The sequence below is a fragment of the Coturnix japonica genome, chromosome 3 (assembly GCF_001577835.2).
Source record: "Coturnix japonica isolate 7356 chromosome 3, Coturnix japonica 2.1, whole genome shotgun sequence".
In the NCBI taxonomy this organism is placed as follows: Eukaryota; Metazoa; Chordata; class Aves; order Galliformes; family Phasianidae; genus Coturnix; species Coturnix japonica.
Window position 1 is genome coordinate 73,561,268 of NC_029518.1, and position 21,704 is coordinate 73,582,971.

A 21,704-nucleotide genomic window follows, 5' to 3' on the forward strand; every position below is an offset into this window, starting at 1 on the left:
TTCAAGGTACGGCAGGGGAGATTCAGGCTGGTCATTAGGAGGTATTACTTCTCAGAAGGGTGGTGAGGCACTGGAATGCACTGCCCAGGGAGGTGGTGGAGTCACTGACCCTGGGGGTGTTCAAGGAAAGACTGGATGTTGTGCTGAGGGACATGGTTTAGTGGGAGCTATTAGTAATAGGTGAATGGTTGTAATGGATGATCTTTTAGGTCTTTTCCAACTTTGGTGATTCTATGATTCTATGATTCTATACCTCTTGTTGATTCACCTTTCTAAATAAGGGCGAATTCAGTATTTAAATTTCTCAAGATATTGATGAAAAAAAATGAGCTTTACTTAGTCATAAATCTCATTTAAAGATACTGTTAGTTTAGGTTCCTTAAAATTTTCATATTTCTAAAATGTATTAAACAGACAAAACAATCTGTAGCCCTTTTCCACTTTACTAAGTGAATGAGTACAGACCCTAGTTACAGTGAGAAAAGGCTAAAGCTCTGGCTCAGTTCTTTGTAGTCCCAGTAGGTCAGACTTTGGATGCTACATTTCCAGCTTAAGGGAAAGCTTTCCTATCACATGCAAGAAGTGCACATCTTGTAATAAGTTGAAAAGGCTTCAAGTATAAAGTTTGAGATCAGGATTCTGCCTCTTGGTGCAGCTGCTCTAAGCCCAGGACTGCACTAAGTGATGTGCCCGATGTGTTTCCCCATCAGTATGTTACACCGTATGAAAGTACAGTTGGGACAGACCCGCCACCTGCAGAGGATGTTCTCAGAACTAGGACAGAAGAGTGACAGCAACAGGCAGCTGTTGGTCCCTGTGATGCAGGTGCAGCAGTAGGAGAACCTGAAACTGACACTGAATGAGCATAATTCACCATGAAACAGACCTACCAACAGAAAAGAGAAGTTACCAAGTAGCACCTATGAAATAAGAAAAGGAGCTCTTCCATTTAATGCTTCTCACAGTTTCTGCTTCATGGTGAGACAATGGGGTAGTTTGCCCAGTGAGGTTGTGGATGCCCCCTCCCTGGAAGCCAGGCTGGATGGGGCTTTGAGCAAGTTGGTCTAGGGGGTGGTATCCCTGCCTATAGCAGGGAGTTGGAAGTAGATGATCCTAAAGGTCCCTTCCAACCCAAACCATTCTGTGATTCTATGGCATAGTCTTCTAACAGCCAGAGTTTGGTGATACATACATTCTGTTGGTAACTGGCAAGAAGTGGAGAGATGCAAGTCATAAGAGATGTTCAGGGTGGAAATCCAATATGGTTTGTAGCAGTCTCTGTCAGAACCAGGACACTGCCAAAATCTGCAGGTGGCCTTTTTGGTGCCTGAGTAGGCACTTCAGCTGATTGCTACAGGAAGTGGCTTTCCATCCCATATGTTTGTCATTAGGATAGTGAACAGAAGGTCTGAAAGTATACATTACTTTAATTTAACCTCATAAAGTCTCTTTCAAACACAGTTAAAATAAACAATCTATTCTTTCACCATCTCTGCTACTGACAAAAGTATCTTTGAGGCAGTTGATTTTTTTTTTCTGGTGTTTCTGGTGTCTTTTTGTCTGATTTTTGTTTTGTTTATTTGTTTGGTACAGGCTGACTATGATGATTTAAATGTTCTTTTTGAAGACCTGGAGTAAATAAGATTCAGATCTAATTAATAAATCTTTCCTGAGTTATAACCAGGATGCTTTCAAGAAGTTTGTTTTTGTGCTTGGCCCTTCCTTGTTTAACTGGCTTCAGCTGTTGTAAGCAGGACCACAGAGATAGTTTACTTCAAGGTCAAGTAGAAAAATTGGGTTGAAACTCAGAGAAAAGCATAATTATTTAGCTAGAAGCATTTGTTCATAGGGACAACTCTCTATTGACTCTTAATTAATAATCCTCAGCAGTCTTGTTGCATGTCTACTTGTGACATAATCTTTTGACTAGACAGAAGAGCTGAAGAAATAATGAAAAAAAATGTCTAGAAATACAAAATTAGCTGTTTGAAATAGATGGTTAATTGAAAATTGAAAAGTTTGTGAAGGAAATATAATTCTTCTGTTTTCAGGGTAGAGACCAATACCTGGGATCACAAGCCAACTTAGAAAGCAAGGGTGAGTGTTATATGAGGTAATTTCAGACATCAGGGAAGTCTGATTTAGCCTCAGCATCTTATCAGTGGAGAGAAATAAATACTTGTAGGGAGTTATTTCACTGGCTGTGTTAGTAAAGGAGGAGCTACACTTTAGAACTGCTTATTTCTCTTGATGCCCAGGGAGTCTGGATAGCTGGCCAAAAAGTATTCATCAACAGTATAGATTTCTGTATTAGTACAGCTGAATCCCAAGCTGATCATAATATATGTGAACCACAGTATGGATATCATGGTGATAGTCTCTTACTGCTTAAATGAGAGCTTGGGTTAAAGAGGATCCACCCTATTTCCTCCTCCTCCCTCTAGGATACAGAACTCTCAAAGTAATAGGAGTTTGGTACCAAGTGAATAATCCAGGGAATGTTTTTATATGCAATTTGTTGACATCTTCACATAAAATAAAAAGATGAGGGTTGTTTTTTTGTTTCTTTGTTTTTGTTTTTTAACAAATAGTGCATTAAATATTTACCATGAGGCATACTACAGGAAAAATGAGAAGCGTTAGAAGTTTGGGCAGTCCAGGGAAATATATATCACTGTGATTCTTTATTATGTGAAGGTGAGGTGAAGGTTGATGTAATTTTGTTGGCAGATGAACAGAAAAAAAACCTGTTTACATTCAGAGGAATTAATTTAATGATTGTCATGAAGTCAAAGAAGAGGAATTTGGGAGGATTTGTTCATCAGAGATTTTTCAGACAAATGTTTTGGTGCTTCTCCTTTTCCCTTTATGCTTTAATTTGTTTATTTTTATTCTATTTGAACAGTATTAAAAAATCTGTTGTCTTTCTTTTTGAAGTTGTTCTCTATGAATACTAACTCTATAATAACGCTATGAACATGAAAGTAATTGTTATAGTTTTGTTTATTTGCTTGTAACAAACAGGTAATTTTGTAATATATATAAAGTTCTAATTTGTGAAAATAATGATATTGGAGAACTATGAAGAAATTCTTCTGCTACCTACTCTTTTATTTAAGTATTCACTGAAGAAACCTGAGGCAAGATCTGAGATGTGAGAAATATTTACAGAAAGGACAGAGAAATGTTCATATTCAGTTCTATAAATGGATTTAAAGTTTATTTGACCCATATATGTAAGGATGGAACTTTGTGGAATCTTCTGAAAGTACAGATTTTAATGGAAAAATAGGCTACTCCAAAAATATTCATTCTTATAATGTATCCTAGAAAAAATCTGGGCTAGAATAAAAGGGCATGCACTAGTGAGGACTTAAATAAATAAATGAGATGAGTGGTATAAAAAAAGTGACTAAACAGTCAGTGGGTATTTGCTAAAACCCTCCTGCTTCTGTCCATTTCTTGTAGACAATAATGGAAAGATGCCTTCCCACAGTGCCCTTGTAAAGGTTTCACTTGATATAATGGAGAAAGATCTCAAAGAAGATACGGCTTTTCATTGGGAAGTAACTCCTTTTTCTAGGGTGCGAGGTTGTCCTGCCCATGCCCTTCTTTCCAGTCCAATGGCAGTTCTCTCTGTGCAGTAGAGTTATGCTTGTAACTTCAGATCCTGGCAATCCTATGCTATTATGTAAGTCGACAACACTCATCTTCCACTAAATCCCTTATTATCAAGAAGATAAAGTGTAACAGGCAGCTGGTTAAGAGCTGTATTGTTTCTGACTGTTCTAATAGAGTTTCTCACATGTAGCTCTCACTCTTCACCCACCTTGTTTTCAACTCTTGCATCCTGAAAACTTGAGACTTATAGTTTGCTAGCCCAGGTGTGTCACACAAATTGTCAGTTGATCCCAAACATCTGTCAGTTCTAGGCCTTCAAATGACATGAGAGGGCTGGGATAAACTGCTGCACCATGCAGTGCATTCAGCTTCAGTGACTCTGTGCTTTGGCCTTGTACACTGATATTCCTGAGGCCTGCTCCAAACATGGTGTGTAGCAAATACAAAACATAGCAAATACAAAACAATAATTTACTTTTCTCCATTTTTTTTCCCACTGTACTTCGTGAGGGCTTACAAAGCCTGAGTGACAGTACAATTGGATGTGCAGAAACAGACGGAAAGAAAACAAATTGCCCACCCAGCACCTTTACTGCAACCAGATATGCTGCATCTTCTTCTCTTCCAAAAACAAAAATGCTTTGAAAACACAACATTCGTGTAATGTTTTGGCCTTTTTGAAATTAGTGTTGCCTCCCCTCTCTCTGATCTCTCTCAAGCATTCTCAGGAATGCTTATGGTCATCTGTGTTCACAAAAAGCTACTTTATACTTAACTAGAGTAGTTAACTGGCTTCAATTATCAGTAAAGAAAGCTATTAAAATCCCCCTATTTTATTATTTCCCATCATGTTTCTCTTCCCATATTACAGTAATCAAAGTCTTTAGTTTTAATGGATTTTGGAGTTCAATTACATGTTTGGAAGCAAACTGGTTTCTTGTATGTATTTATATAATTTCCTGTATTTATAAGAAATGATTCAGTGTGTTTTTAGCTTAAGACCTGTCTTATTGACTTCCTCTCACTTTATGTTAAAATCTCTCGTTTTCTTACAAATGGCAGAAATTGACCTCAGTGCAGGTGGTGGCTTGGAACTCTCATGCCTACTGAAGAGTATTTTTTTTGGATCTGAAGAGATGCGTTTAACAGTGTCTGTCAGCTAACACTGTAAGCCAAACTGATAGCACAAGACAGTCATTTTTGTCTAGGAAGGTTAGATGAGGACTGCCCATATCACTGAAATTTCTGCATTCCTACACTAAAATACATTCAGCCATTAACTGCCTGGCCTATATCTTCATTCATTTCTGTTTTTGTCAGTGCTAAGACAAAATTTCTGTTTTCATCCCTGTCCTGTTTGGTTGGTTGATTTGCCTACTTCCCTTCCAGGCCTTTGCTTTTGATCAACAGAAAAGATACAGTTCCTACTGATATCTAAGGTGAAGGATGCAGAGGTCTCTTTTTCCTCTCTTTGACAAGCAAGCTACTTTTTTGGTTTCACTGTTTTATAGACTTCAGCTGCTACAGCTTTATATGACAAGCCAGCCGTATCCTCCAGCAACAGCAAAATTAATCTTGTCATTAAGTGTTCAGGTTCTGCTTCAGCACATTCTCAGCTCTCTTTTGAGAATGATTTATTTTACTTGTTTTGCAATGTTTTTCTGATTTGTCTTATTTTTAACTTTAAGTGGTTGTGCAGTTCTATTCTGCTTGAGTTGGTTCCCAGATATGTCACTGTGGTCTGGTGAGTATTAGCTTTTTTTATCTACTGTTTGTTTTCTTGAAGGCTAAAATACCCCTAGAATATTCTTTGTGGTGGTGCACTGAAGATTTGTTATCTGTTGAAAAATGTTTATATCCCAGCCTATCACATATGCAACACTAAAAAGCAAGCAGTGTAGAAGCACTTAATGGATGATCTGGATGGCATCCTTTTGACAGAAATAGAGAAGAATAATTTGAGATTTAGGAGGACCATCCTGACTTTCTAGAAAGATTTATGTACATGTGGAGGAGAAAGAAAACTTACTTAGCATGAAGGAGTTGTGGGGAAAAACAGGATAAAATAAACTTAAAATTTTAAAGGTTTATATGTGAAAAGGAAACACAAAACACAAATCTTGGCCTCTTGCTTTCTGTAAAAGGAGGAATGTGAGGGTAATATTTGCCAAAAAGAGATCTGTTTCTTGTTAAGGCTATCTTAGGCTTAATACACTTTCTAGGATAATATGACAGAGGTAGTGCAGAATGTATCAGCTCTAATTATATAATTGAATCATCTGTTTTCTCAGTATCATTTAAATATGCAGTTCAAAAAATTCTTTGGACTTTTCTTGGACAGTTAAATACCAGCTTTCAAAGACAGATACTGTGCTCTTCGCTGTTGGAAGACATACTTCACTTTGGTGAAAGTACTTCCAATTTGAGCAACCAGCAGTGCACATTGCTCCCTGATTCTCTTATTTAGAAATGTACTGACTATGAAGACTTAGGTCTTGGCACACTAGAAGTCTTGAAAGCATAAAAATTAATACAATTGCAGGAATTCTGAGGGAAAAAGAAAGAGTTATCTTTTTATTTACTTTCTAGTTTCAACTAAACCTTATTTCCTTTTAAAAAGTACAGCATAAGGTAGCACATGAAAAATACTACAAGGTATACTCATTAAATTAATATAGATTGTTACTTTGGGAAAATGATTTAGAAGCGGAAGCAGAGCAGACTCTTCTCATGTTACTCAGACCATCACAAATGAGTGTCTAATCATATCTTCAAGATAAAATAATTCACTGTGAATCAGCTCTGACTGTACACCTAGTTTCATGACTGATTTAGGTGAAATAAAATCTTCTCTGATGTACTATTCATTTTGTGCATTGACTCCATCCTTGGAAGTATTCAGAGCTGTCTCAATATGGTGCCTGAAGGGAGGTTGTGATGAGGAGGGTCTTGGCCTCTTCTTCCCAGAAATAAACAGGACCTGAGAAAATGGCCACAAATTGTACCAGAAGAGGTTTAGATTTGGACATAAGAAGGAACTTTTTTCTCAGAGAGTGGTCAAGCACTGGAACAGCCTGCCCAGAGAGGTGGTGAGGTCACCGTCACTGGCAGTGTTCAAGAGGCATCTGAATGCAGAACTCCAAGATATGGTTTAGTGGTTTGCTGTCACTACAGTAATGGGAGGGTGGTTGGACTAGATGATCTTTTAGGTCCCTTCCAACCTTGTGATTCTACGATTCTATGACTCTCTTACAAATTTCTTAAGCCAGTACTAGCTCTAGCTTCTCTGCTCAACCTTATTTGTTCTGGTATGCTTTTTGAGTACTGAAAGATGGAATACTCAGGAGTTAGTTAAACATAGATCTACTGAAAATAGTCTACAAATGGAAAGGAAGAAAAGCAACATGGTTGTCAGTTGTGGTTGTTGGTTCTGTTTGAGCTGGTATGTAACTCCTTCTGTTGAGGTCGCTTATACCTTGAAAACCAAAAGTTCAGTGGGTATATTTTCTGTTTTTCTCTCTGTCTGTTTCGAGGTAGATATGCCTTGCTTTGCTTTCTGCAGTGCTCTTGCTATAGCACTGATTCTGGTTCTTTTGTGTATCCCTTCTCATGATTTCTTCACCATGCAGTTGCACATTACCCTTTTGACCAGGCATTCCTTATCTCATCTGCATTCACATAACTTTGGTTTCTCTAAAAACTGTGTTTTTATTTACAAGGAAACTGTAGGAACTTATTTTAACTTAAAGATTTAATAATGAGTCCAGATATGTTATGGTTTTCTATTATTCCAACAGTTTGCTGATTATTAGTAACAGTAGTACTGGAAAAATTGGTCCTAAAGCAATAAAAGCTTTTAATAAATAAATAAATAGATAAATAATCTTCTTGTTATCCTTACTTGTTACTGTCAAAATTCTGTTATTTAAACTTTCTTCCTCTTCCAGCAGTCAACAAATAAGGCAGAGCAATTCTCCCCTAATGCTCCCAGTGAACTGTGTGGTTAGAGAACTGTTTTCAACATTGCTGCTTAAAGTAAAGCATTTTGAAAGACCATTTCATTTTTAAGTATCACTAGCAAGCAATGTGTCTTCATGTAAATGAATGTTATAGCAATTTAACTCCTCATTATTGTTCACCAAATTCTTAAATAATAGGAAGTAGAAATAAGTGCTTTGGCAGATCCCTCCTCTCCACAGTTGTGAAAGTAAGACCACAAAGTGTAGTATATGGCAAATGTTAAGATGGACATGGAGAACAGGGCCCATTTTTTTGCTGACCAGTTTGACAGTAATAAGCTATTTTGCACATATCTTCGCTTTCTTTACATTTTAGCTTCAGGTCCTTGATTCTTCATGAAGAATGTAATCTTGGATTTTGAAACCTTGCTTTGATCCCCTTGCAGAGATGTTCTTCTGTCATGGATTTGACTCTATTTTATCCCTTGCCTCTTGTTCTCCTGTCCAGTGTGCACAAATTCTTTTGCAAATGCTGTGACTGTCTTTGAGAGGTGTGTGCGCACAATTCAGTAATGGGACTAGAGACAGCTCTTCATGAAAAGGATAGTTGGGCACTTACATCTGGAACATAACTTTGGCTCATCTCTGAGTATCTTGTCCTGAGGTAACCAGGAAAACAACTACTCGTGTTCAGTCCACCCATTCCTATGTAGGAGTTGTACATAAGCTATATGTTTTGAAGCTGTTGGGCTCCCTACGTATGTTAAAACTTCTTTCTCCTCAGAAATATTCATTTCTACATCTCCAGAAATAATGTAACAATAAATATAGGCTTCTGTCCATGAAATCTGCAGAGCTAATGATGTAAGTGGCTTAGCTTAAAATGTCTGAAGTGAGGTGAGGTATGAGCAGTCAGCGCTTGACCTGAAACACATCCATGGAACTGAGCTGATGATGGAAACCAGTATCTTTTTGGAGAAGCAGCTGGTGTCTGGAGCCTTCTCCAATGCACATGAAGCCAAGCTGTGGAACCATCCTGCTAAAGTGGTTGCTACCAAAAAGCCCTTCAGGTCATCTCTTACCATGAATTAACCCTGAGGTACTGATAGGTGGCACTGTGCACTTGGGGATGTCCAAAGCAGAGCTTCACCTGTTAAAATCCAAGAGAGCGTGACAGTTTGTAAGGCCAGATTTGCTACTGCAACAATTCATTCGAAGACAACAAATTCATATGGAGAAGAAAGAACTGGTAGAAAGGACATATACAACAAAAAGATCTTGAAAATTTCTGGTGATACCTGTAATTGCAAGAATGAAATTACATCTATTTGATAATGTCAGTGCCCTAGGAGCTGATGAACTAACAAAGGCAATACAGTAGAAAGAATGGAAGCCATCTTAAAGCTAAATGGCCAGACACTTGTATAAATCAGCTATAGATCTACAGACTGTAATTTAGCTACAGTTTTCTGGCTCACAGCTTGTTAGTTTTTTCGAAAGGAGTGTAGTGCTAAGTGGGTTGAGCACAATTAAGCTGAACTACAAGAAGAATAATGTTTTGTTTGGTCATATTCCATTAAAAGTATAAGTGAAATTTGTGTTTGTTTCATTAAGAGTAAGCATTTATAAGATATTTTCATTTGTGCTACTGATAATTGCCTCCACTTTCCTTTCCAAATGATTTTTTTTTTCTTTTTCCTTTTTTTTTTCCTCATAGATCTTTAGAAAAGCTTCATACTAATATTAAATGAAAAGTGATACTCAAATTACATAACAGTAACTGGTAACAATTCTTTTGGAGTCCTTTCAGGTGTGAAGAACACACAAACAAATCTTGAGAAGGTACAGGATTACTGTCACTCAGTGGGATTATTCATGAAACATACTGTAGGTGTTTTTTCAATGAAATATTTAATTCTCAAAATAGTACACTATTTTTTGTCTAAACTCATCTGTATTTATCCATATTTGTCTGATAGTTAACTTTATCATAGAATCATAAAATCATTTGAGTAGGAATGAATCCTTAAAGCTCATCTAGTCCAACTCCTCTGCAATGAATGGGGACACTTACAGCTACACCAGGCTCATCAGAGCTCCATCCAGCCTGGCCTTGGATGTCTCCAGGGAGGGGGCATCTACCACCTCTCTGGGCAGCCTACTTCAGTGCTTCACTACCAACACTGTAGAAAACTTTTTTCTTATATCCACTGTAAATCTCCCTTCTTTTAGTTTGAAACCATTTCCTCTTGTCCTAACACAACAGACCCAGAAAAAAAGTTTGTCCTCTTCTTTCTTATACCCCTCCATTTTCAGTTAGGTACTGAAAGGCTGCTCTCATGTCTCACCAGAGCCTTCTGTTTTCCAGGCTGAAGAACTCCATCTCTCTCAGCCTGTCCTCATAAGGTAGGTGTTCCATCCCTTGGATCATTTTTGTGTCCTTCCTCTGGATATGCTCCAACAGGTCTGTGTCTCTTCTTTACTGAGGAGACCCTCATCTGGATACAGTACTCTAGGTGAGGTTTCACCAGTGAAGAATAGAGGAGCAGGATCACCTCCTTAAACCTGCTGGCCATGCTTCTTTTGATACAGCCTAGGATATGGTTGGCTTTCTGGGTTGTCAGGGCACATTACTGGCTCGTGTCCAGCTTGTCATCCAACAGTACCCAAAAGTCCTTATTGGGATCATTGACTTACACAAGTAGGGTACTTGCTTATTTCTTTCACAACCGTAAGCAACATGAGTGGATTATTTCATAATATGCAAGTAGGTGCTAAGGGATAGAAGGAAGCTCACTGAATTTAGTCTAGAAAAGAGAAGCCTCAGAACCAATTTTGTTTTCAGTTACTTAGACAAGGAGAAGTGGTTAAGAATTTTTTCATTTTTGATCCAAGGACATCTCTGTGCTGTTTCCAAGGTGGCACAGCAAAACAGGAAAAACAAAGCTAGCTAGCTTCTGTAGACTTAGATTTTCTCCACAGGGGTGTTAATCTCTGCAGAAAAATGTTTAGAATTCCACAGAGAGGCTGTGTATTGCTGACTACCCATTGAATGGGCTGGAAGCTGTAGTCAGCCAACAACAAACTGGAAATAAATTGTAAAGTTACGATAAGTTTAAAATAGTAAGAGCAATTGCCTTTTTGTCTACATTGTATGTTGATGTTTTAGATTACCCCTATTTGATTTATATAATCTTTCTGAAAGCTGTGCTTTAATTCACTACAATTCGCTGCTTTTCTTGAAGAAAATTCCCCTGCATTTCTGTGAAGGAGACTATACTAGATTATCAAAATAGTCTATTCTGGCCTTAAAAACAATTCATCTTCAGCTCATTTTTATCATAGTCTTTGAGCAAGTTGCATACCACTCCTGGGGTGTGGCAGCAGAGCAAATGAGCAAATCTGTTCCATTTCCAGAGACCTGAGCTGGCACTTTCCCTCAGGCTTCAGACTCTCCATTTGACCTAGTTGGGAGTGAGTGCCAGGTTTTGGGGCTTCAGACTTAAGTGTCCAAACATGATAATAATGTTATTTCTATTTTTACTGTCCTTTGTCATAAACAATGTTGTGCACCTTGAAGTCTGATATGGCATCTGACAGTCTTGATGTGACTGTATAATAATCTTGAATTATGTAATCTGTAATAATCTTTGAATTATGTTTATTTCATTTGGAAAAGACATATGAAACGGTGATAGTTTTGTTGGCAGAATGGAAGAACATTTAAAATAACTGAAATATCCAAGCATTTCCTTCATTAAAATCACACACACAGACACAAAAAGACAAATTATTTGTGAAGAGAGAATAGCAAGCAAGGTAACTAATGATAAATCAAAATGAAAGACACTCTGTATCACTGATAAAGCAGGATATTACAGGTAAAATTATACAGCTCAAGTAAGCATTCCTGGAAGTTTGTGGCTGCGGCAAAGATCTTGAAGTGCTGATTTATTTATTTTTTAACATATCTATCTGAAATGTTTACAACTAGCAAAATTAATTGTATTCAAGACTTGCCTTGTATTCAAGACTGGACGCCTACCTGTGTGACGTGGTGTAGGGAGCCTGCTTTGGCAGGGGAGTTGGACTCGATGATCTCTAGAGGTCCCTTCCAACCCCTACAATTCTGTGATTCTGTGATTCTGTGAAAAGAATGTATGTATCTGGGAAGATACTTGGATTGTGGAACATCACAAAGTTTTCTTAGTTTCATTAATTAGGCAAGATTATAAAAAGAGATAGCTGAATGAGATCTATCAACTAAGTGACAGAAATGTTTTATCTTTTGGTTCTGAAAAAGCAGATGCTTAATCTTATGTTTACAGTGGTTTGCAGTCTAAAAAGCAGTATCAGTTTTATGAAGTGACAAGAGCATCAGCAAAAGTGAAAAAAAAATACCTTCCCTTCTCAGAATAAAGACTGAGGGGATGCAGCCAAGACTGGGGCAATCCAAGCATGATCCACCACCCTCCCTGCCAGGTATACTGTAAAGCCATTACAAAGCGCAAAGCATCAGTGCAACCTAAAATACATTTATGGAAGTGAGCAATAAGTCTTAGGAAAGCGGGGTATCAGAATACCCTGGCACACTACCCTTCAAGCAAATGAAAAAATAATTATTCAGAAACTAAAGCACCGATGACTCTTTATCCTTCAAGATGTTTTAAGGAACAATGTAATAAAATACTGACTGTGGCTGCTTTCACCAAATTCCACTCACAGTAGAGTTTTTCAGGAAACAATAAGCCCATTTGTTTAGACTGTTTCTAATATATTGGGCTAGTTAGTTAATTATCATGTAAAATATTTGAAAAGGAAGATGATATCATGCCCTATGGCTTAAGAGAATGATAGTCATGTACTAAATGATGTACAGTTAAAATAAAAATTGAATAGTAATACTGTTGTATGCGTTTTAGAAAAAGCGTATTTACAGATATGCATTTTAAGGTCAAGAGGGACCAATAAGGTCAGAAGAAGTTTTGATCTTGTCATTAAAAATAAGGAATGGATTTTCTGCCAGCTATTTCTGCCTCAAGCCATAAATTCCTCTAGAGCAGCTAAGGTTAAAAATAATAACAATAATAAAAACCCCTTCCATTTTATGGTTAAGTATTCTGTGAACAATGATAGCCTGTCTTCCAGATCTGCCTAATGTTATCTCTAAAGGTGGGAACTGGTCCTGATCTTGTTCACTCACTCAGGCCACATTCCATCCTGTTTGTTTTACTTGACTTTGGGGTTTTGTTTGAAATAATGCTGAGAGCTTTGGCTTTCATTGTCTTCCGCGGAAGTATTTACATTGCATTCTTGTACTGATTGCTTAATTCAGAGATGTTGTACTTTCTAGATTTAGTTGTAGGATGTCGCTAGGACTTAGGATGATGTGTGTTGACAGTGAGATCTCATGTAGGATGCCAAGCTCAAAAATGTCTTCTGTGGTTCAGTTTATCTTCTTATTCTCCATCCTCCATAACCAATGTTTTATAATTATCTTCTTCTCTCAAGGCAGGAAGGAAAACATTTACATACATACATATGCAACTGTGAAACATTTTTTACCACACTAAATTAAAAGCTTCACTAATGTAGATTAATTGCATTATTTCCTATGCAAATGTCCTCGTAGTCCTTGTATTTTCTTCAATTCACATGCAAAATCTTTTGTTTTCTCCAAATTTTTATTCCCATTTATAGGACTAATGTTTTTGATGCACAGCCAAGGACTAAGATTTCAAGTGTACCAGAAGGAGCAGGCTTGCATCAGCAAGGTCACTGTTGAAACCCACCCACAAGGGCTGGCAGCAGAGATTGCCTCCTAAGAAGTTGTATTGTTTTTCATTCAGTGAATATGTCACTAGCTAATGGGAGAGAAATGCTAAGAATTATTTGGTATCTGTGAGTTTTATGAGCCAAGTTAATTGTTTTGTTTCTTAATTTTTTTGTAGGTGAATGAAGTACTATTAATATTGCACTTTGAACAAGAAGTTAAGGCCAAAGTCATTGAAAAGTTACTCATCTGATTGCAATACACTCATTTTATAAGTGGGAACAAATTTAGATAATCTTTTAGAATGCGGATATATGTAACTCACTTCAGGTTGAAGTGGAAGCATGCAGCACCAAGCTTTGTGCCAATATATTATCTGTTCTTACAGTAATCCTCCAAATAAGCCCTTTCTGTAAAATAGAAGAGTTTATATTTTTGTACATTCTGGATATTCTGTCCAAGTTAAATATTTAAATGGACAACATGAAATTAGTGTTTATTACTTGGTCTCCAAAATAAAATTTATTTCATACAATGGAAGCATTTGGGACATTTATAAATGTACCATCCATGTCTAAATATCAGTTACTGGACATAATACCTAATATTTACTACATGTTTTTCTTATAAGCTCATTGGGAATTAAAATGTTCCTTCACTCTTCCTTTCTTGTCTAGAAAATAACACAAATCAAGCAAAATACAAACCTGTCTCATTTCAGAGACAGACAACCAAGCTACAGCTGCTTCCTATAAGGGCTTGTACTCAACCCTTGTCATCTCATGTAGTTGTGGCCAATTAGGTTCCTGCATGTTGAAAGCACTGGAAAAAGCATGATCCAATTCTGCTGTCCGTCCTGTTATCTACACAGTGGCCCAGTGTAACCAAAGAGAGTCGTGATTTGCTTCTATGTCTTACTTTTGCACTGAAAAGGGCAGCATGTTTCCAGGCACAAGCATGAAAACAATTAAATAATTTTTAGCACCTTTCTGCTTTTTCCTTCCTACCTTTCTTTCTTTCCTGCCTCTTCATTTAACCCTAGATGAACATGGCAAATTGTCACTAGGGTAAATCATTCTAAAAGAGCCCCTTTTTGCATTTTGCCCTGAAGAACAATTCAGGTCAGAGGAGTTGTTAGGGTCACCGGTTTTCCTTGCCAGGAATATTTACAGGGACTGTTTTGGTATGCCTCCTTACAACTTTACTCTGGATTCTAAGACTTAAAATTCTTTGGAGAACATTAATATATGGTTATTTGTGGGTTGAAAAGCTGTCTGAAGTTCCTGCTGATCATTTGATTAAGAGACTTATGGCTTGGAGTTAGCATCAGTAATTAGATCCAGAAGCAAGTGTGAATACACCAAAATGTATGCAGTGCTAGAGTTACATATTCCTAATATCCTTTCTTACCTGCTTCATATCAATCAAATGAGGGCTTGTGCGGCTTTCCTTTTCTTCAGAGTACAAGTTTCTATGGGAAGTTCTTAGTCTAGAAGAAGGTTGTCTTTGGAATAAACATCACACTGAAAACTTTCCAGCCTAAGCCTTTCATTAATTTCTCTCTATGTCATCTTAACATATTTAAACTCTGTAAAAATTATGCTGCAAAAAGTTCTCCCCGCGTGTAATTTTTCCTCAAGTGAAGTGCATACCTTTCAAATTATAAACTTCCTACATGTCCTAGGAAAATCCTCACTGTATAAATAATTGAACTCATCTGCTGCGAACACAAGTATTCTTTCTCTACCAGTCTAAAATGTATGCCTAAATACACATCTTGTACTTAGTGCTTTAAATAGTAATTACCCCCATGAAGTCACTGGAAGCCCATAAAAGGATTTAACAGTTTCCCCACAATCTTTCGGTGAATGTAGTAGTAGCTGGGCTATGTAGTGCTACATCCACTGATAATTCAGCAGCTGAGGAACTCAGCAAAGCCTGCTCCAAACTTCTCAGCTGTTGACAGGCTTGACTTGCTGAGAACACTGGTTAAATATAGCACAAGCGAGCTGAGCTCAACAAAGTCATTGCTGTAACACTGTGTGAAGAGACCAGAAGAGGGGAAATACAATCTGAGAACTAAACTGCCAAAGCCTAACACCACCTAGCAACAGTTGAAAAAACTTTTAAACAAAAGTCTGGGTGAGACACAGACAGAGTATATACCTCCTACTTCTTCTGCCTGGGATTTCTCCGAGAAGCAACTCCGGTCCTCTGTGCTCTGCCCTGTTTCCTTCTTTACTTCAGCTGCTGGTAGACCCAAAGAAGTGGGAAAAGTTCCTCTCTTTGTGATCTCTTGGGCTGGATCAGGCTACTGCTGTGGGACAGGCTACTGCAGTCTTGCAGTGTAAAGGATATATCCTAAGTTCTTGCTGACAGGTAAGACTGAGCTAACCATTCTCAGGCATTCTTTTACAAGTTTTTTTGGTGTCTTTTTTTTTTTTTTTTTCATTCTAGTGATTGTCTGCTTCCTTCTACGGACAATCTTCTGCATGATTTGGAAACTTCAGTAGATAGAAGCTGGAATTAACATTTTGGATGTTTACTTTTATGTTTTTGTCACAGAAAAACTTTGCTCAAATAACTTTTGCAGTTATAGCAAGCAGAATCCAGTAACTAATAGTAATGTGAAAATAATATGCATAGATTTTCACTTGTATCTTTTTTATATCTGCTCATGTGCTGACAGAAGGCAAACCAAGCTTTAAGAATAGAATTACGTATCACCCCTTACCTGTGACAGTTTAGCAGCTATTAAAAAACAGTGACAGCATGTGACAAATAAGAGGAAATAGCAGTTCAGTAACTAAATTAAGTGAATACTTTGTGACCTAGGACATTTATTCTTTTCGTTTCCTTAACAGCTCTAAGCATGCAGGCATACCTGCAACCTTTCATACTACTCTGTGACAACAGCTCTTGGTTCTTCCTCTTGCATTTATTTATATCAGCTTATATTTATTTATGTTTGATTGAGTAGCATAAGGCTCCCTTCCTAAAAAATGACCTTACATTTATTATAACCCAGTATGCTTGAGCTGGGGTATTGATGTTTAGGTGTTTGTTTTGTTTAGGAAAATAAATAAGAAACCATTTTCAGATCTTTTACCCCAACAGCACAATAGAACCCTGTTTATCTGTTTGAATATCCTATGGTCACATAATGGTTGTGTAATTTAGGGGAGGAATTGCTCCCTATGACTGCTTTGACTAAACTAACAAAAGCTGTTTGGTCAATTGAAGAAAGATTTCCCCCCATCTTTTAAAGCCATTTTCTCCAAACAAAATACATTTAGTATCCATGAATTCTTAAAAGACTCAAGGGTTATTAATGTATTACAAATTTAGTTACAAAGGCAAATATTTCAAGAATGCACTTAGCCCATGCAAAAACCCTGTTTGCAGATTTATGTGGAATTGTCTCAACTGAAATATATTTGTCCTAAGGAATGGACTGAGTTTGTACTGACTGTCTGTGTACTTTGACATGCAGTCTGTAGACATGGGCTGCCTCAGGTAGCAGAGAAGTTCTTGCTTCAGCTAAATAATTCTAGGTTCATGCCTGCATACACAGTATCACAGTATCACATCAGTACCACATCGAGGCAGTGACATGCTTACAGACTGAATGAATATAAAATGCTCTGAAGCAACTTTGACTTAGTGTTTGGGAATGTAACTGCCTATGGGAAAAAAAAAAAAAGAAAAAAAAAAAAAGATAAATTAGAACAGAGAAAAATTCTTAAAAGCAAAAGTCATATAGTTTGCATTTCATTTCAAAGCAAGGGGCACGGTACTTAAGCACTAAATAGGAATGCATTTTGGTGGCCATGATTTAATGTGATAATGATTACTGTGGAATTACTACAGCTCTATGGTATCCTAAGTCTGAATCTGAGAAGGAAACTTCGGTATTACTTTTTAATAAAGACGTATCGTGAGAAAGTTCTGCTTTTCATTAAAAAAAAGTGCTGTACAATGAGAAATAAAGCTGAGACGATATGATTTGTACAGTTCTTGTAATCTTGACTTCGAGTAAAGTTACTGTTTCTTATTTTCAATGAATTAATTGGCAAATGTTAAAAACTGCAGAGAAATGGCAAATTTGACCTTCTGAATACATTTGAATGACAAAATGTGGGAAAATGTATTAGTTACTGACAGTTTTCAGTTGTTGCTCAATATAACGTATGGTGTTACAATTTTAATTTTCTTGCCCAATTTACGTTCAGCCAAGTTCTTAACTACTAACAGCAAATTTATTAGCCACAACATTGTATCACATGAAAAGACTTTTGAACCATCTGATAGCAACTTCTAATTCTAACACATGGAGTTGTGATTCTATGTACATCTGTCTTCCCTCCCATTTCAAAATGGAGAAGGAGGCTAAAATTACCCTTCTCAACAGGTGTCCACAAAGAGGCTCTGAGATTTTCCAATCAAATCTGTGGAATATGCAATGTGGCTATTCAACAGATGGCTTCATTTTTGAAGAATAGCCAATTCTACTAATGATTACTGTGAAACCAAGCTCCATTTTATATCAAATCAAAAAGTCATTACGGTTTTGGCAATATTCGCCTTTGCAGAGATTTTCTTGGAAGACAAGCACACTCATTTATTTTTCCCATTATATTATTTTGATTTTGTTTATATTCCCATAGCTGTGCAAAATGAATGATGCCGTTCATGGTGCTAAAGACTGTGTTTCCCTCCCATTCAGAATCCTTTTCCAAGCTCAGCCTGTGGCTCCTTCTTTCACCTTCATAATAAGAATATTCCAATTTATGGCCTCTTTTCACCAATCTAGTCGCAGTCAGCATCTAAGCTGAGTAATTTGTCATCACCTCAGTTATTCAGTCTCTTTATAGAACGTCTGGTTCTTTTTAACACCAATTTCTGAGACTTGAAGTTCATCTTCAAAGCTCACCACTATTCTGTCATGCTTTTTCCTTAAAGTATAATAAGAGCAGGACTTGGTGTTCAATAATTAATATGTACATTTTCTGCTTTGTCAAGAGCATTTAACAAAAGATATCATCTATATTACTGTTTTGTTGCTGTTTTTTTTTCTCTCAAGAAACATTTTGCTTTTTTCTCTCATTTTCTGTATCTTTTGTTCCTTTCTGAAGACTGACTGTTGCAGCTTGCCTTACTATTTTAATACTTAATTTGAATTCTGGGGCAGGGATTTGCCCTTCTACATATCTAAAGTGCCACTTGGAGGATAGAGCTATAACGTCTGCGAATACACCACATGAAACAAAAAGACAAAGTAGAGGGAACTTCAGCTTTTCATATTTCCTATTTTAACAACAATATTTAATATTTAAAGCCTGAGATGAGAACTGAAACCTAGAAGAACATGTATTTGACAAGACAGTGTTGTTACTTGCTAACATTTGAGCACTTCTTTACAAGAAGCACAAATACCTGTAGTTTTCAGCTTCGTCGTCTTATTCTGGTGTTTTTCATCATTTGCTTTTTCTCTTTTCATTGTTGCCAGTGTTTTCTGCTGAAAGTTGTTTCCTAATTTTATGCATTATACCAGCAAATTTCAGAAGTCACTTGTTGCATTAAACTCATGAGAAGTTAGAATTACCTGGGGAATACGCATTATTTTCATGCTGGCTTTATAAATAATGAATATTTCTTAATCTCTCTTCTACTTGCTTAGTATTTGTACTGAGTTAGTGATACTGGAAACAAACTAACATTTATAATGTAATCCTGTAATTATTCTTTGAGGCACTGGTGTCCAAAGGGTAAGAAAAATTGTACCGATTTCCTGTTCAGGAGAGGCAGTGGGAGTCTAGCATTGCAGATTGTGTAATGCCTAATGGATTTGTGAAGATCTCTGGTGATGTTTAATATTTCTTAGAGTTTGGGGTTTTTGTTTTTGTTTTAATCTTTTCGTCCATTCCTTCAGCTTCTGCAGATGATCTGCATTTTCTGCATTACTTTTTATCCTTAGTATCATAACAGAACAAATACTAAAATCAGTGCAAACAGCTTGGCACAAATTGTTTGTTGTTGTTTGTTTTTACATTCAAGATGGTTTTGCCTTATCACAGTCATTCTGCTTTGACTGGACTATAAATCTTTTCCAGAGTAAAGCATGCAAAGTTGATATGTGAAATCACATAGATTGTGGCTGCCTCCAAAAATGATTTACACACTTTACAAATACAGAGAATGAAAGAATTCCTACCATTAAAAGTATATATCCTAAAGGCACAACTATATGTAAAAGAAGAAATGCTTTTTGGCATTACAGATTGCATTGCTAAAGGAGTGGGACAGACACATGTGAAGTGCAGGGAAATAGGCTGGAGCCTGTAGTTTTTCCCTTAAATGGGCAACTCATCCAGTTGCTGTTAGCTGACACAAGCCAAGGGGTGTGTGAATCTAAGATTGCTGAACATTATCTGAGTAAGTTTCATTTCAAAGATGATAAAACTTCAATTAAAATATTAATTATCTGTGAAGTGTGAACAAACTCACTTTGGTATAAAACAGTGGGTTTTCAGAACATGAGCAAACACCTCAATAGATTTACAAAAAACTTTCTGAGTTTCATTTGTGTTCTCTGACAGCTCTTTAATACAGTAAGGATTGCTTTGATTTTTATACTTTCATGGTTCTTTAATAGAGTAAGGTATGCTTTCTTTGCTTTTTTTTGGGGGGGGGAAATGGTGCAAAAGTGTATTGTGTTTTGTAATTTATCCTGTTCAAAAATTTATTCCAATATTCTGGAAGCCAAATCAGTTTTCTTTTTGAAGTCCACAGCGTTTAGGATCTTATAAGTTAAAGAGGTAGGGGAGGATATTTGGCTAGTGTGTTATGGCAATGGTTAACAAGAGCTACAGCTTCACTAACATGGTATTTTTATTTATTTAATTATTTATTTTAAAAGTAGATTCTACTGCAATAACAGAACTGGATTTTTTAGGAACTGGTTCTAAGGCTGCTCCTACTGAAAAAATGTAACTGAAATGAAAGGTCATGTGTCCTTGGTACAAGAATTTTCATTAGAGTTTATCAGACTGCTTGCATTTTTCAGAACATATAAACCAAATGAATGCAACAGAAAGCAAAAGATGCTTAACATCAGTGCAATCGAATTGCTGCCAACTTGCCTTGTTTATCTAAGAGATCTCTGTGAAAATAAGGTCTTTCCCACACATGCATGAGTCATAGAATGTAATGGGGCTAAGCAGACCCGCTTCAGCTTTCTAATGCACACATATCTAATAATAATGCACACATCTAAACTAACCTGTTTAGTTTTAGTGCCTGTTCCTGTAACTAAATGAGATCTAGCCTGACAACAGGAAGGAGAAGTGGCGGTGAGTTCATGATGCTATTTCAGTGCAATAAATACTTAAGGAAACGATGCAATTTCCATTTATTAGGAAAATTGCAGTTACTGTGACAACAAATACACACTAAAGAAAACATACGCAATTTATCCCCAAGTTCAAATTTGTGAACATAGTAGATAGTACGAGGTTTTACGAATATCCCATCTGGTTAAGTGACTCAAAGGACATTCTTACTTTTAAAATACATAATTCAGATTCTTGATAAAGTACTCATTTAAAAACTGTTTGCAAGAACGTACATGAACGGGGAGCAAAAACCTTTATTGGATCTACATTTTAAGGTAAAGAATACAGTTTTCTGCCATGTCTTAGTTTTCCACCTTTTATTCTTTCACAAGGACATCTTTAATAACAGAATCCTGAATTGTATTTCAATGGATAAGGATTTCAATTCTTCAGTCTGGTAGAATTCTTAGAAGAAAAATTAACGTTGTGATTTTTGACACTGGGCAGTAGAAAGATAAAAGGGAACCATGCCATGCATGATGTCCTCAAGCATGTCAAACAGCACAGAACAAGATGTCCCTTCTGTGCAGAGGGACACACATGGCAACATAGCTGCTGAGTGCCAGAGGAACTGCATATTGTGAGGCAGCTGGCAATGAGAACCATTAATGCTTTGAGTGGCAGAAGCCAGAAACTGGAATCCAAGTCACAAAAGATCGCATTACAAATAGTAAAAGGCAGAGTCATAGTTGAGTGTCCTCTGAATGGAAGCTGCCATGGAATTCCAGCACCAGAATTCAGATGTATGGAACTGCCAGAAGCTGTTCAGTCTCACTCAAAGTGGGGCTAACTGCAGTTTGATCAGTTGCTTGGGTCTTTGATTATTTTCAGTTATCGTAAGTTCTTTCAGGTCTTACATCCTGTTTGACTCACAAAGTTCTGAGCATGTCTAGCTGAGGAATATTTTGCTGGTGATTATCATCAATGTATTCCATCCATAAGCTATAATAAAGTGTG

The 21,704-nt window shown here is 36.9% G+C and overlaps 1 protein-coding gene across 4 annotated transcripts in view; it reads left to right on the forward strand.

Annotated features, from left to right (window-relative positions):
- The window catches only part of FILIP1 (filamin A interacting protein 1), a 122,897-nt gene that overhangs the window by 7,459 nt on the left and 93,734 nt on the right, over positions 1–21,704 (forward strand). For 2 of the 4 annotated variants that reach the window (XM_015859039.2, XM_032443720.1), the window contains exon 1: positions 15,283–15,732. The exons of 1 other annotated variant lie outside the window; for it this stretch is intronic. The gene's annotated coding sequence lies outside the window, so the exon portion shown is untranslated. Of the gene's footprint in view, positions 1–15,282; positions 15,733–21,704 lie in introns of those variants that run through there. One more of the 4 variants, XM_032443719.1, reaches the window with a different exon arrangement.